The following is a 17,433-nucleotide window of genomic DNA, read 5'->3' on the forward strand; positions in this document are numbered from 1 at the left end:
AAGAATTATTCATACAATAGCTTAAACGTAAAGGGTAGAAATTGTGATTTTGGTAGGTGTATAACATTTCTTCATAAAATTATTTTTAATCAAATTCGACAAAGTTTCGCCGTAACAACCAGCTGCCCTGTAAATACGACAAAGGTCTGAGAATAAGGACATACATATTTGCCGTCAATTAACATAGTTTGTAAAATTCATTATGATATTCGAAAAAAAGAGGTAATCCTATTTGTAATCGCTTGTAAATTAAGAGCGTCGGTACGAAAACGGTAGTAAACAAACGGCATTGATATTTTCATAATCGTTCCTAATGCAATGGTGGGCGCCATTGTTTCGTTTTATAGGAATGGGAAGTTCGTCTGGGAACAACTTCATCCAGACGTCCCGGTTCGAGGCGAGTCTCTCCATCTGTCCCTACGTCTTGCCAAAATGGTTGGCATCTGCAGCCAGATCTCTTCCTTTAGGGGGTTTAGGCCATTAATTGCCTTGACGAGTTGGATGCAGGCTGGCGAATGCTGTAGCCAATCAATCGCAAACGTCCCTGAGGGATATCTTCTTGAACGGGCTGCTCATTTGTTCTTTATTTTTTTTTTACGCAAACGTTTAATCTCTTATATGATAAGTAAAGATAACTTTATGTTGCGTATGTGCCTAAATGTCGGATACCAGTGTTTATTTCCCATGTCCTGCATCCATTTAAATATGTTGTGAGATTAAGTCCCTTGCCCTGTCTGCGTGCAGCCATGTACTGTGATGCAGTACATGTTTTGTCTGGTCAGAATACGAAGTATGCAATCGACAAGTTTTTATTTGTTAAGCAATTTTAAATCTGTAATAGAGGTTGTAAATTACTGACCATGATGCCCTTTACCTTTGCACCATCGCAAGGCAAACTTCATTTTCAAATATTGTTAAAGTATATGGGATTGTTACATATTACTTGACATTTTTCCAAACTTGTGAGTTTCAAATAAATAAATAAATAAATAAATAAATGAATGAATGAATGAATAAATGAATAAATGAATAAATGAATGAATGAATGAATGAATGAATGAATGAATGAATGAATGAATGAATGAATTAATGAATTAATTAATGAATTAATGAATTAATGAATAAATAAAAAAAAAAAAATAAATAAATAAATAAATAAATAAATAAATAAATAAATAAATAAATAAATAAAATAAATAAATAAATAAATAAAAAATAAACAAATAAACAAATAAATAAATAAATAAATATAAAGCATAGTCGGTTGCTGTTTTCGGACATCTCGAAACTCTTCAACTGAGCGGTGTCAGTGAGGTAGATCTCCGTTGCACATTCAATACATGTGGGCGTAAGAACAATTTTTGATTTCTGCATTAAGGTGTATGATGATGATGATTATGATAAAATGATGATGATGATGATGATGATGATGATGATGATGATGATGATGATGATGATGATGATGATGATGATGATGATGATGATGATGATGATGATGATGATGATGATGATGATGATAATGCTGCTGCTGATCATGATGATGATGATACTGACGATGATCATGATGAAACGTTGTGCAACATGTATACTTATTGCTTCTTCTTTCATTGACGCGTGTCTTTGTTCAATGTCGAGCGTCGTGTGGGTGTGTGGCGATGAATTTCTAACGTGCAAACAACTCTGGCACAACGCACGACATTTAATAAATGTAAACTTACATAAACTCGCATAAACAAATGTTCAACGTACAGACGATAAATTTCGCTTCATATGAGTCCTACATTACATCAGGATCGATATGTGAGTGGTACAGCAGCCTTCCATACCATTCGTCTATTACGGAATCCGGTAAGGTCAAAATGAATATTGCCTGTCGATCTTTAGGTTAACACACAACACATTGAATGTCGCCAGTCGATCTTTAGGTTAACACACAACACATTGAATGTCGCCTTTCGATCTTTAGGTAAACACACAACACTCCAAACGACGGACGACACTATACCCAACAAATGATAAATAACCGGTCAACTTAATAAACAAGCATATGGATTTCAACATGAAGCCAGTCAGATATCAAACAAGAACAAAAACAAAGCAAATGGCTAAACAATACCCATTACTCACGTTTACTGTTTTTTGTACAGTAGTTAATAAATCTCTTAAAGATGTGCATTTCATATAAAATGATGCATGTTTTTTACTTAACTTTCGATGCCTTAGTGTTAAATGCATTTCATAGATACAGAAGCATAGCGGGTTTCGGCATACTTGGAATCAGACGATTGTACATACCAAGCAGAAACGGAACCCGTCCAGATCCTTATCATACCAAGCAGAAACGGAACCCGTCCAGATCCTAATTCCAGCGCGTTCTCTTAAGTTGAATACACAAAAATAAAACACACCGTGAATCTGTAATAGCTGCCAAGTATTTAGTTGTTAAACGTTTGTACAAGATGATAGAACTAAATACACGAAGACAACCCAACTGTGCGATGTGGTGAGCACGAATTACACAACCCCCCGGTGAGATATAGTGCCACGGCATAATCATCTCAACAATTCGATACGGTTACCGATGCCTAAACATCCCAAGAGTGCAATGTGGCGAGAACCCAACAATGCGATATGACGACCACGGCCTAAACAACCAAACATTGCAATGTGGTGACAACGGCATAAACAACATAACATTACGAAATTGTGAATACGACAGAAACAACCTAACAGTGCGATTTGTTGAGCAAGGCCTAAATTATCGAAAAATGCGTTATGGTGACCACTGCCTCAAACACCCAACAGTGCGATTTGTTGACCACGTCCTAAATAACCATAAACTGCGATGTGATGGCCACGGGCTAAACAACCCAACAATTCGACATCGTGACCACCGCTTTACCAACACAACAATGCGATGTGGTGGCCACGGTCTAAACAACCAAACAGTTCGATATGGTGAGCACGGCCTAAACAACCTTACAGTGCGACGGGGTGATCAAAGCCTGAACAAACTAACAATGCAATGCGGTGATCACTACCTAAAACACCAAATCGTGCGATTTGGTGCGCACGGTCTAAATAACCCAACAATTCGATGTGTTGACCACGGCCTAAACAACTCAACCATGCGACAGGATGACCATTGCTTTAACAACGCAACAAGGAGATATGGTGACCACGGCCTGAACAACTTAACCGTGCGATATGGTATCCACGGTCTAAAGAACCCAACTACGATATGGTGAGCATGGCCTAAAAATCCAACAATGCGATAAGATGACGACAGCCTTAACACCCCAACAGTGCAATGCGGTAACCACGGCATGAACAAAACAACAGTGTGATGCGGTGATAATGGCCTAAACAACAAATTAATACGATTCCCGACATTGCAAACTGTTGATCACGGCCTGAACGACCCAACAATGTTGTGGCGAGCAAGGTCTAAACAACATTACACTATGATATGACAACAACGGCCATAACAACACAACAGTGCCATATGGTATCCACGGACTGAACAACACAACAGTGCGATGTGGAGACCACGGCATAAACAACCCAACAGTTCGATGTGGTGGCAACGTCCCTAACAACCTAACCATGCGAAGTGGTGAGCACGGCCTAAACAACACAGCAATGCGATGTTGTGAGCACTGCCTAAACAACCCAGCAATGCGATGTGTTGAGCACTGCCGAAATAACCCAACAGTGCGAAATGGTTACCACGGCAAAAACAAACTATCAATTCGATATGCTGACCACGGCATAAACAACCAAACGATGCGAAATGTTGACCACGTTCTTAATGACTCAACAATGCGATATGAAGACGGCCTAAACAACCCAACAGTGCGATATAGTATTCACGGCCTGAATAACACAGTGCGATGTTGTGGCATATGCCTAAACAACCTAACAATGCGATATGACGTCCACGGCCTAAAGTACCCAACAGTACGATGTGGTGAGCACGTCTTAAACAACCTTACATTTCTTAGTATTGACGTCCTCAAAAACCAAATAGTGCGATGTGGTGACCACGGCTGGAACAAGGTCTTAACCCAACAATGCGATGTGGTGACCACACCATAAACAACCCAACAGTGCGATATGGTGACAACGTCACAAACAACCTATTTATGCGATAGGATGATAAACGCATAAACAACCTAACGTTGCGATATGACTCACGCGACTTAAACAAACAAACTGTGCGATATGGTAACCACTGCCTAAACAACCAAACAATGCGATATTGTGACCACAGCCATAACAATCTAACAGTGCGATGTGCGATGTTACCACGGCACGACAACCCAAACGTGCGGTGTTGTGATCACGGTATGGACCAACCAACTGTGCTATGTGGTCAGCAAGGCCTAAACAACAAAACAATGCGATATGACGACAACGACCTAAACAAGCCAACATGGCGATATAACGACCACGACTTGAACAACCCAACAATACGATATGATGACCACGGCCTGAACAACCCAACATTTCGAGGGGGTGAGTAAGGCCTGAACAACTTAACTGTGCTATATGGTGACCAAAGCCTGAGCAACTCAACATCGCGACGGCGTGAGCAAGGCCTTAACAACGTAATAGTGCGATATGGTATCAATGGCCCGAACAACCCAACAGTGCGATATGGTGACCACGACCTTATCCACCCAACAGTGCGATGTGGAGACAACCTAATAATGCGAAATGGTCACCACGGCCTAAACAACCAGACAGTGTGATGTGGTGATTCCGGCCAGCACAACTCAACAATGCGATGTGACCACGGCGTAAACAACCAAATCATGCGATGCGGCGAGCACGGCCTAAACAACACAGCAATGCGGTGCTATAACCACGGCCTAAACACCATATCAATGCGATGTGGTGAGCTTGGTTCAGCAACCCAACAGTGCGATATGGTGACCACGGCCTAAACAACCTAACAATTCGATGAGGTTAGCACGGTTCAACAACCCAACAGTGCGATATGGTTACCACGGCTTACACAGCTCAACGGTGCGATATGGTGACCACGGCCTTAACAACCCAACAGTGTAACATGGTGACCACGGCCTGAACAAAGATGGGGTATTCACGGCCTTAACAAAAGAACAATACGATGTGGTGACCACGACATAAACAACCCAACAGTGCAAAATTGTGACCAAGGCATTTAAAACTCAACAGTGCGATTTCGTTACCTAGGCCTTAACAACGTATCCGTGCAATGTGGTCCCCAGGCCCTAATCAATCCTACATTGCGATATGTTGATTACGGCCTGAAAAGTTAAACAGTGCGATGTGGTGACCACGGCCAAAACAACCCAACATTGCAATTTGGTGACCACGGCCTGAGCAACTCAACTTTGAGTTGTGATGCCCTAAGCCAAAACCACCCATCAATGCGATATAACAACCACGGCCTAACAACACAACAGTGCGATGTGGTATGTATGGCCTGAACAACACAACAGTGCAATGAGGAGTCATGGCCTGAACAACCCAGCAATGCGATGTGGTGAATACGGCCTGAACAACCCAACAATTCGATATGGGGACTACGGCATAAACAACCTTACAGTGCGATGTGGTGACTACCCGAAATGCGAAATGGTGACCACGTCTTGAAAAAAAAAACAATAAATGCGATGCGGTCAGCACGGCCCAAACAGTCCAACAGTGCGATATGGTGACCACATCCTAAACAACCCAACAATGCAAAACGGTTACTGCGGCTTAAAGAAACAAACAATACGATGTGGTGACCATGTCCAAAACAATCGAAATGCGCGATATGGTGAGCGCAGCGTAAACGACCCAACAGCACTATATGGTGACAACGGCATAAACAACCTAACCGTGCGATGTTGTGAATAAAGTTTGTACAACCCAACAATGCGATATCGTTGCAAAGGCATAAACAACCTAACAGTGCGATGTGCTGAGCATGGCCGAAACAACCTAACAGTGCGATGTGGTGAGCACGACCTTAACAACATTACAGTGCGATGTGTCGATCACGGCCTAAACAACCCAACAGTTCGATATGGTATCCACTGTCTGAACTGCCCAACAGTCCGATGTGGTGACCACGGCCGACACAACTCCTAAACAATTCAACAGTGCGATGTGGTAAACAAGTCCTAAACAACCTTACGATGCAAGATGGTGAGCACGGCATAAACAACCAAACAGTGAAATATGGTTACCAAGTACTGAACAACCTAACAATGAGAGATGGTAACCACGACCTTAACAACCAAACAGTGCGATGTGGCGAGAACGGCAAAATCAACCCAACAGTTCGATGGTTTGACCAAGTCCTGAACAACCCAATAGTGCGATGTGGTGAGTACGGTCTAAACAACCCAACAGAGCTATCAGTTGACCACGACATAAACAACCTATCAATGCGATATGGTGCCACGGTCTGAACAACCAAACAGTGCGATATGGTGACCACGGCCTGAACAACTCAACAGTGCGATGTGGTGACCACGGCCTAAACAACATATTAATGCGATATAGTGATCAAGGCATTAACAACCCAACTGTGCGATGTGGTGAGCACAGATAAAACAACCAAACCTTGCGTTGTGGTGACCACGGCTTATACAACATATCAAAGCGATACAGTGATCACGGCATGAACAACCCAACAATGCGATGTGCTGGACAGGGCATAATCATTCCAACAGTGCGATTTGGTTACCACGGCTTAAACAACTCAACAGTGTGATATGGTGACCACGGCCTAAACAACCCAACATACAATATGATGTTGTGATCACGGCCCAAACAACTCAACAGTTTGATGTTGTGATCTAGGCCTAAACACCGCCCAAACAGCATATTAATGCGATATGAAGACCAACTTAACAGTGCGATGTGGTAATCACGGCCTCAACAACCCACATGTGCGATGTGTTGACCACGGCATTAACAACTCAAAAGTAAGATGCGGTAATCACGATCTAAACAACCAAACAATGCGATGTGATGAACACGGCCTAAACAAATCAGCAGTGCGATGTGGTGACCATGGCCTTAACAACCCAAAAGTGCAATAAGGTGTCATCGGCCTAAACAACTCAACAGTGCAATAAGGTGACCATGGCCTAAACAACTCAACAATGCGATGTGCTGGACAAGGTCTAATCATTCCAACAGTGCGATTTGGTTACCACGGCTTAAACAACTCAACAGTGTGATATGGTGACCACGGCCTAAACAACCCAACATGCAATATGATGCTGTGATCACGGCCCAAACAACTCAACAGTTTGATTTTGTGATATAGGCTTAAACACCGCCCAAACTACCTTTTAATGCGATATGAAGACCAATTTAACAGTTCGATGTGGTAATCACGGCCTCGACAACCCACACGTGCGATGTGTTGACCACGGCACTAACGACTCAACAGTGAGATGTGGTAATCACGGCCTAAACAACCAAACAATGCGATCTGATGACCACGGCCTAAACAAATCAGCAGTGCGATGTGGTGACCACGGCCTAAACAACCCAACAGTGCAATAAGGTGTCATCGGCCTTAACAACTCAACAGTGCAATAAGGTGACAATGGCCTGAACAACTCAACAGTGCGATGTGATGACCACGGCTTTAACAACCCAAACAGTGCAATAAGATAAGCACGGCTTGAACAAGCCAACAGTGCGATGGGGTGTCAATGGCCTAAACAACCCAACAGTGCAATTAGGTGAACACGGCCTGGAAAACCTAACAGTGCGATGCGGTAACCACGGCTTAAACAACGCAACAGTGCGAAATGGTGACCACGGCTAAAAAAACCCAACAGAGCAATATTGTGACCACGGCCTAAACAACACAACAATGCAAAATGGTGACCACGCTTAAACAAACTCAACACTGCAATATTGTGACCACGGCTTAAACAACACAACAATGCGAAATGGTGACCACGGCCTAAACAAACCCAGCAGTGTTATACGGTGACAAAGGCCTGAACAACTTAACAGTGCAATATGGTGGCCACGGCCTTAACAGCCCAACAGTGCGTTGTGATGACCTCGGCCTTAACAACTGAACAATGCGATATGACGACCACGGCCAAAACAACCCAACAGTACGATATGGTATATACGGCATGAACAACCCAAACAGTGCGATGCGGTGACCACGGCAAAAACAACACAGCAGTACGGCATGGTATATACGCCGTGAATAACCCAACAGTGCGATGCGGTGACCACGGCCTAAACAGCCCAACAGTGCGATGTGGTGACCTCATCCTTAACAAACAAACAGTTTGATATGGTGATAATGGCCTGAACAACCCAACAATACGATGTGGTGACAACGTCCTGAACAACCAAACAATGCGACGTGATGACCACGGCCAAAACAACAAAACAGTACGATATGGTTTATACGGCGTGAACAACCGAACAATGCAATTTGATGAGCACGACCTAAGCAAATCAACATGCAATATGGTTACCACGTCCCGAACAAACCAACAATGCGATTTGGTGAACACGGGGCCTCAACAACCAAACCATGCGATATTGTGACCACGGAATAAACAACCTAACAGTGCGATGTGGTAACCATGGCCTCAACAATCCAACCATGCGATATGGTAACCATGGAATACACAATCTTACAGTGCGATGTGCTGAGCATGGCCTAATCAACTATCACATTTCAAAATGTGAGCAAGGCCTGAAGAGCCCTTAATTGCGATATGGTGACCACAGCCCTTACAACTCAAGAGTGCGAAAATTGGTGAACAACCCAAACATGCGATGTGGTGACAACGGCCTAAACAACCTAACAGTGCGTTATAGTGTGTACGGCCTAGACAACGTATCAATGCGAAATGGTGTCAATAGCCTAAACAACCATTCAAATTCAATGCGATATGGTGAGCACGGCCTGAACAACCCATCAATGAGATGAGGTGACCACGGTCCCGAAAATACAACAATTAACTACTTCAATATAACCATCGAAATTTTATTTTTTAAATGTCTGAGAAAATGTTAAAATCATTAGGACGCTCGAAAAAAAAACAGCGGAAGATTTTAATTGCGTCAAGTTGAGAAATTCATTACATGTGGTTCGCTTATTCAGTGGAATAGTGTTGTTTTCATTTTTCTTCGAAGCAATTAAACTTGTAGTGGAATTTCAAGTAAGATTGGAATTAAGGAATGTCTTATCATTCATCATCGTGCTAAATTATCATCAGCATCATTTCTGTGGAACATTGCAAGATGCAAAATACTAGTGTTTCATAGTTATGGTGCTTTTGACTTTTCACGAACAACCAAGATTGGAACGAAACTTTTATACAGGTTAAATAAATAATTGTGCTGAAAGCCAGAATGTTTATTTAAACAAATGATTATTTATTTCTATTTTTTTGTTTGAGATAGATTGCACTTATAGCCTGGGGCTTACTAGACCGTCTGCTGGGTAGAACCAATACTTTGTTTCTTTGACTATAGCAGGCTTTTTCGGCCCAATCTCATTCTGACATTCAGTCTCGGACTCAAACCTGGGTCGATTCGGTTACATGCTTATTCAGCTCAAAATCAAAGAGGCTTATTCGGCCCCCTTTTGTAAATTATAGATATTCTTTAAAGATGATTTTGAAAACTCAAAATAGGTAGCACAGGGATCAAAAAGGGACCTTGTAGCTAAATATACACCATATCCAATATGCCAGTACAATCGTTTTTATAATTCATAAATATTACAATTGACGATTCTTTCCTGTTTACTTCGTTACTGATTTACTACAATAATGAGTTACACCTTATGTGCTACTGTCATCTTCATAAAACATGTTGCTAATATTATATGCATGCGAATCCAACCAGCTCATTTATTATCACTTAACATAATTAAATTACTGTTAATTTCTATATTTTTTTATTTTTTTAATCACTAAAGGATATTGAAAATTTTAAATAAACATCAAATTCACATTGTTTGAGTTAATTATAGGCTTTAAATTGCAATATGACACCACTCAAGTGACTCATGCATTTTACTATATATTTAAACAAATATGTTTCCTATTATTTATTCTCAGTTTCAAGTCATAGTATCAAGTAATCTTTTACCACCATTTTGATTTTACATATTTGTACGTTGTTTGTTATGATGCACGGATCTTTTTTTTAATTGATGAAACAATCATGTTAAGCTTTGCACAAGACATAAATTATAAACAATATTAACCACAAATTGAATGAATTCAGTTAAATACTGTAACCAACAATGATTCGGCAAAGAGCAATTCACATCTGGAATTTGATTTAATATCAGTAAGGGGTAACTAGGGTTCAGAGTTCTTTGTCAAATCTGCAAATTTGCAATATATAATTTCGTAACTAGGATAGAAATGTGAATTAAAAAGGAGCTATGTAGCTAATTATTTCAATTGAATTGTTCTTGTTATTTTATACCACAAAAAAGAACTGGCAGATACACTTTGTTCAACAGAATACATGACTCATACCAGTAACACTCTAATCAAAAAAGCTTATGGGCATAAATTATATATCTTGTTGGTGATACAAATGCCATTGAAGTGTCGCATATCAAAACAAAATTTATAATAAAGGGTATTATTATATTTAAAAAAAAGCTATTACGAGATGATTTCCGTATCACTTAAGTATTTTTTACAAGAACGTTTTTTAATGCACATTAAATGTTTCAGTGTTGGCGTAGTATTTTTTTTGCGTTTAAATCGCAGTTAATACACTTGAAAATGCAGACAAGAAACACTTAACATATTTTTGTGTATATTTCTGTATTTTTCACGCATTAATACACTCCAGTGTGTTATTGAGCATTTATCCTCTTGAAAAGTATGCTTAAAGCGAGATTAGACGATTTTTATATGTGTTTAAATGTAATATATTGATAAGAATATATTACAATAAAACAAAAAATGCAAGGAAAATTATACATTGAAGACGAACTTTATAAAATGCAGCAAAGACAAATTAGCGCCCCGTGCCGATTGGGACGAACATATTTCGTAAATATTTTCCTACAATAACCGAAGCATTTGTCTTTTTATAAGGATCGGAGTTAGTGTTCGTGTATCGTATGAATAGATATCGATGCAGAAAATTAAAATAATCCGTAAAACAGAAATTTGTCTTTATGTCGTATGAAAGAATCTGCACTAAAACTAAATTTAGATTCACATCGTACATGCATGATATACATGCTGTCGAATTCGACTGTACATAGCAATAACCACTGATTTTGAAAATCGGCATTAACCCAGTTAAATTATACATTTTCTGATAGATACTAGAAAACCATTTCCAAATATGTATGGTTTGTCTATCTTACATTGTCTAAAGCATTGTTAGTGAATGCGGAAACATTGAAAAATCCCTTGTGTAATAATTGTCATTTTTCATTTTTTTCAAAAAAGTCAACCTGGGTGAATAATTTGTTTAAAATAATGATTTAAGAACACATTTTTTTATCCAAAATTATAATAATTCATTACAGATACATTTAAGCTATGTTTGATGCCCTTGCAATTGGATGGTCCGGCAGGATTCTGGTCTGAAACACGTTACCCCCCACCAACGCAGGACCCAAAAATTCCTGAAATAGACAATAAAAAGTTGATTTTTCTAAATTGCAAATTTGCATGTGATTCAATATCACAGTTGAAATAATGTACAACAAAACAAGAATTAATGTTTAAAAAAAAAAAAACTTATTTGGTTAGTATTTTTTTTTATCCCAAACATGTATGACTGCCCCACCCACCCAATACAAAGGTGATACAACCTGGTATTTAAGAAAATGTTCAAAGTAATATTATTTATCTCTTAAACAAAGTTTTATTTATGAATTAGCAGTTAAATGGAACAGGAAAAACACTTACGGTTGAATATGCAGCCAGTAATCTGAATTCTAATCCAGAATTCTGACATGTCGGTTGATTAGGAATGGCAGCACCAGGAATTCTGAAAAAAAGACAATGCATTGCTATATTAAATATTATATAATTACTTTTGTAAGATGAAACAGAAACACAATGATGATAAAACACTATTTGTTAGAATTGTTTAACACACAACTATTTAAAAAAAATAAACATATAATAAGTGTAACGTGCATAACAGTACCTATTTATGAGCAGTAGGCTTGCTTGTGGTAGAAATAAAGCATTTTGTATTCCTGTTACTTAACATTTTTAGATACCTATACAATTAAGAATAATGTTTTTAATCATGCATTTTATGCTGTTTTAAATCAAATTATAAGTGAAATAGACAATGGCATATACACATATCTGTGCGCCCCGGGTACTCTTAAGTATACTTACATGTACTCCGGGTATAGTAAATATACTAAAACGTACCCGGAAATTTTAACGCTTAATCGGTCGTTGTCGGCTATTTTTTTTAATTAATAATGTTGACATTTATGTCAATTGTCTGTTAAATTGCCTCTATATTATCGAAACTCATACTCCAAAAGCATGTTGATGCAGTATTCTTTTTAAAAAGAAGTTTGTTTAAGTTAAACAATAAAAAATATCGTTTTACGGTACGGTAATCGGTAGCGCGTTTTACGACATCGGATTTTGGGCGGGAATACAGTCTAATCTCAACCGGGTACGTTTAAGTATATTTACCTTACCGATTAAATCACTTTATGAAAATTACCCACGACTCAACACGCGTCGTATGCCAAGTAAGGGAAGCGGACAACGACAACGAGCGAGGCATGGTATTGTAATGCGCATGGGGGGGGGGGGGGGGGGGGGGGGTTAGAGGGTTAGGGTAAGAGTTAGGGTTAAGGTAAGGGGTCAGGTTCGGGTTAGAGTTAGCCTTAACCCATACCTTAACCCTAACGCGACCCGTAAGCAATAAATTTAAGCAACAAATCGTCTGCTAATCCAGAGTGGCAAAATCAGTTAGAAGTTACATTATACTAAATGATCCGGTCATTGTAGGCTACAAACTCCTCACAGCAGTTTCTTTCCCAATCGGGACTCCTCGGACAATTCCGCCATAACGGCGATCGTCTCTCGGGTGTATTTGGTGGAAGGATATGTCTAACGCCTCTAGGCGGAAGATATTACACCGAAAATATAGTTCGGGTTACACACAAACAAATTTGCACTAAATCAACCGATAATATAGATATATAAGGACCAATATCTTTAAGGAGTAATATAATAGTAAATTTATTAATGTTATTGTTTAAAATTAGATATTATTGCATGCAAAATATTCAAATTTTAATAAATTTTAAGAAAGCCAATTAGTTGTTTATTGAAGTGAAAACAACAACATTATTCAAACTTAAAAGAATCAGTATTTCTTAAATTATATTCATTGCAACATTGCTGATGTTCGGCTGCAGGCGACAAACTTTGAGATTTAATCAATATGTTTATGTTCTATACCATTAACAATCGTACAACACTGTACAGTGGTACAGAGAAAACTCTTCGGTGTAATATAAGGAATAGTAAACTCCACATTGGTCCCAATGGCATTATAGTGACCAGCCAGGCAGTCACAAACTGTATATGGACCATAGCCATACGGCCCTCAGTGGGGCTATTATCAGTATTTAGACACCTGAAAGATTTCATGGAATGGAATGAGTGGGGCTTGATTGAATTTGAAAAACGATTCTTTCTGTGCATTTGATGATGGCAACCCTACAGTACTTCTTGCAGATATTGTTTATATTTTATCCTAGGCATTTTAATTCCAGATGTTGTTATCCCGGCCAGGCAACTAGCTTTTCAAAGCCTTAAATAATCCAGTGCCATAAAAATTAGGGACAGTGTAACAATGTTCAGTTTGGTAATATTAATATATTAAAGAATAACTTTGCCCTTGGAAATGAACTCAATTCAGAATGGCCCCTCAAAATAAGACATACTGTATTGGAAATGTTAAAACTGAGCAGTGGTGTTGTTAAAATTTATATTATTTATCTTTTAAGAAACTTTAAGAAACATATCACAGGCATGCCCATGGTTTTGGGTCGGTACCCATAAGATGGGAAACAAAAACACTAAATATGGTCGACAGTGCAGGCAACAATTGTAAAAAGATATTTTCCATCCCTGACTGCCATTACTGACATGAAGTAATTTAACTGTAATATGTCTGGAAACAGTGTCAGTCACACTTTTCTAAATATTGATTTATTCATGCATATGTATATATATGTCATACAAGTACAGATCATACAATACAGTCAATTTACAACATTTAACAATTGGAAAACAATTATCACAGGTTTTGGATCACAATGCAGTGATAGATCACATTTTGAATATCACAGTCAAAGTTAATCAGTTAAATTCAGTTACAAGTAACTAGTCAGTGTATTTAGCAGAGATCTGAAATAACAAGTAGTTACAAGATTTGAAATCAAGACATGATATATATATACCACATGATGTCCCATGAAAGTTTTGCAACTTATTTCCAATAGGGTCCTATATATGGGTGGCAAATGTACACAAATGGTGGCATTAATACACATAAACATATCATTCATTTAAACTTGAGACTATAGTCTTGAGATCAAATAGTAAATAGCATATATTATAAGAGAGCACTGGTTATACTATTATCTTGTTATCACATTTAGATGTATGTTTTCATGTAACATATTCGGGCCTACAGCTCAAAAAATGCTAGCTATGCCCCTGAAGAATCTTATTCTTGAGTTCACCTTTTTAATAATATTATTAACAATAGATGTAGCAGAAAGATCAGTGTCGAATATTGAACCAAGGTGTTCAACAGATGATTGAGAAACAATAGTGTGATCATTACATTTTACAGTAAAAATATGAAGTTAAGATAATTTCCTTTTGGAACCAAACACTATACATTCAGTTTTTCCAAGGTGTAAAGACAGTGTTGTTATCCACTAACCATTTAATACAATTTTCAAGTTCTTTACAAAAATCACTACTGATGATACTAGGATCTTTGTAAAAATAAAGGATGACACTTTTATCAGCATATAGAATAAGTTTACATAAATACAATAATCAAAAATCACTAATATCCTATATCAGTGTTAAGGCATTATGAAATGGAAATGGGTGTGACAAGTAACAAGAACCCTACACATTTACATCACAAAACATCTGATATCTACAATTACTGGATATAATATATATATGTTGAAAGTTAATATAAAGAGGGCAATACGAAAAAATGTACAAAAGTAGTAATAAAGACAAAACAACCAGTTTACAATGTTAAGATTTATGCAGTTGTTGGCAATAAGAAAACAATTACCATTCTTAACTTTGAATTTTTCAAGTGTAAATACATGTATGTAAATCAGAACACAAGAATTTGTTTCCCGGTCACTTTGAGCAATATAAGTGCCCAATGTTTACACTCAGTGAATTTGTAAAACCAACTTATATGTGCGAACTGTCTGTCCGAAAACTTAAACATTTCCTATAACTTTTGCAATATTGAAAGTAGCAACTTGGTATTTGGTATACATGTGTATCTCATGGAGCTGCACATTATGAGTACTGAAAGGTCAAGGTCATCCTTAAAGGTCAAATATATGGCTTCAAAGCAGCACAATAGGGGGCATTATGTTTCTGACAAACACATCTCTTATTTTTACATGAAAAACCACAGACATTGTTGGAATTTGCCACATATTAGGCATTGTGTATACATTTTTAAACTCAATTTTCCACACAATGAAACAACTTTTTAAAAAGGCACCAACAAATGTTCCTCCATCCCCTTTGCACGCTAAACAAAGAATCAGTTTTTAGCTCCACTGGCCAAATTTGTTCAAATTATGCCCCTGGGTCAAATTTGACCCTGCCCCGAGGGTCACAAAATTGAACATATGCTTATATAAGGCCTATTTTGTGAAAACTTTAAAAACTTCTTGTCCATAACTGTATGGAACAGGGCTACCAAATTTAGTATGAAGTGACATGTAATAGTTCTCTTCTTAATTTGTTCAAAGAATTCCCCTGGGTCAAATTTGAAACTGCCCCGGGGGTCACAAAATTGAATATATGCTTATAAAGTGCTTATTTTGTGAAAACTTCAAATATATTCTTGTCAATAGCCATTGGACCTAGGGCTACCAAATTTGGTATGTAATGACATCTTATAATCCTCTACGAAATTTGTTCAAATTATGCCCCTTGAGTCAAGTTTGACCCTGCGCCGAGGGTCACAACATTGAACATATGCTTATATAAGGCCTATTTTGTGAAAACTTCTTGTCCATAACTGTATGGCATAGGGCTACCATTTGGTATGTAGTGACATGTAATAGTTATCTCCTTAGTTTGTGCACATTATGCCCCTGGGGTCAAATTTGAAACTGCCCCAAGGGTCACAAAATTGAATGTATGCTTATAAAGGGCTAATTTTTTGTGAAAATTTAAAACCTTCTTGTTCATAACCATTGGGCCTAAGGCTACCAAATTTGGTATGTAGTGACATCTTATAGTTCTCTACCAAGTTTGTTCAAATTACGCCCCTGGGGTCAAATTTGACCCTGCCCTGGAGGTCACAAAATTGAAAATACGCTTATATGGAGCCTTTTTTGTGAAAACTTAAAAAACTTCTTGTCCATAAACATTGGGCCTAGGGCTACCAAATTTGGTATGTAGTGACATCTTATAGTTCTCTACCTAATATGTTCAAATTTTATCCCTGGGGTCAAATTTGACCCTGCCCTGGGGGGTCACAAAATTGAACATCTGCTTATATAAGGCCTATTTTGTGAAAACTTCAAATATATTCTTGTCCATAACCATCCGGCCTAGGGCTATCAAATTTGGTATGTAGTGACATCTAATAGTCCTCTACCAAATTTGTTCAGAGTTTATCCCTGGGGTCAAATTTGACCCTGCCCTGGGGGCCACAAAATCGATTATATGCTAATATAGTGCCTATTTTGTGAAAACTTTAAATATCTTCTTGTCCTTAACCTTAAGGCATAGGGCTACCAAATTTGGTATGTAGTGACATCTAATAGTTTTCTACCAAGTTTGTTCAAATTATGCCCCTTGGGTCAAATTTGATCCTGCCCGGGGGTTCACAAAACTGAACATACACTTATATGGGGCCTATTTTGTGAAAACTTTAAAAATCTTTTTGTTCATAACCCTTGGGCCTAGGGCTACAAAATTGTGTATGTAGTGGCATCTAATAAACATCTACCAAATTTGTACAAATAATGCCTCTGGGGTCAAGTTTGACCCTGCCCAGGGGTTCACAAAACTGAACATACGCTTATATGGGGCCTATTTTGTGAAAACTTTAAAAATCTTTTTGTTCATAACCATTGGGCCAAGGGCTACCAAATTTTGTATGTAGTGGCATCTAATAAACCTCTACCAAATTTGT

Source organism: Dreissena polymorpha, chromosome 1 (genome assembly GCF_020536995.1).
Source record: "Dreissena polymorpha isolate Duluth1 chromosome 1, UMN_Dpol_1.0, whole genome shotgun sequence".
NCBI classification, from domain to species: Eukaryota; Metazoa; Mollusca; class Bivalvia; order Myida; family Dreissenidae; genus Dreissena; species Dreissena polymorpha.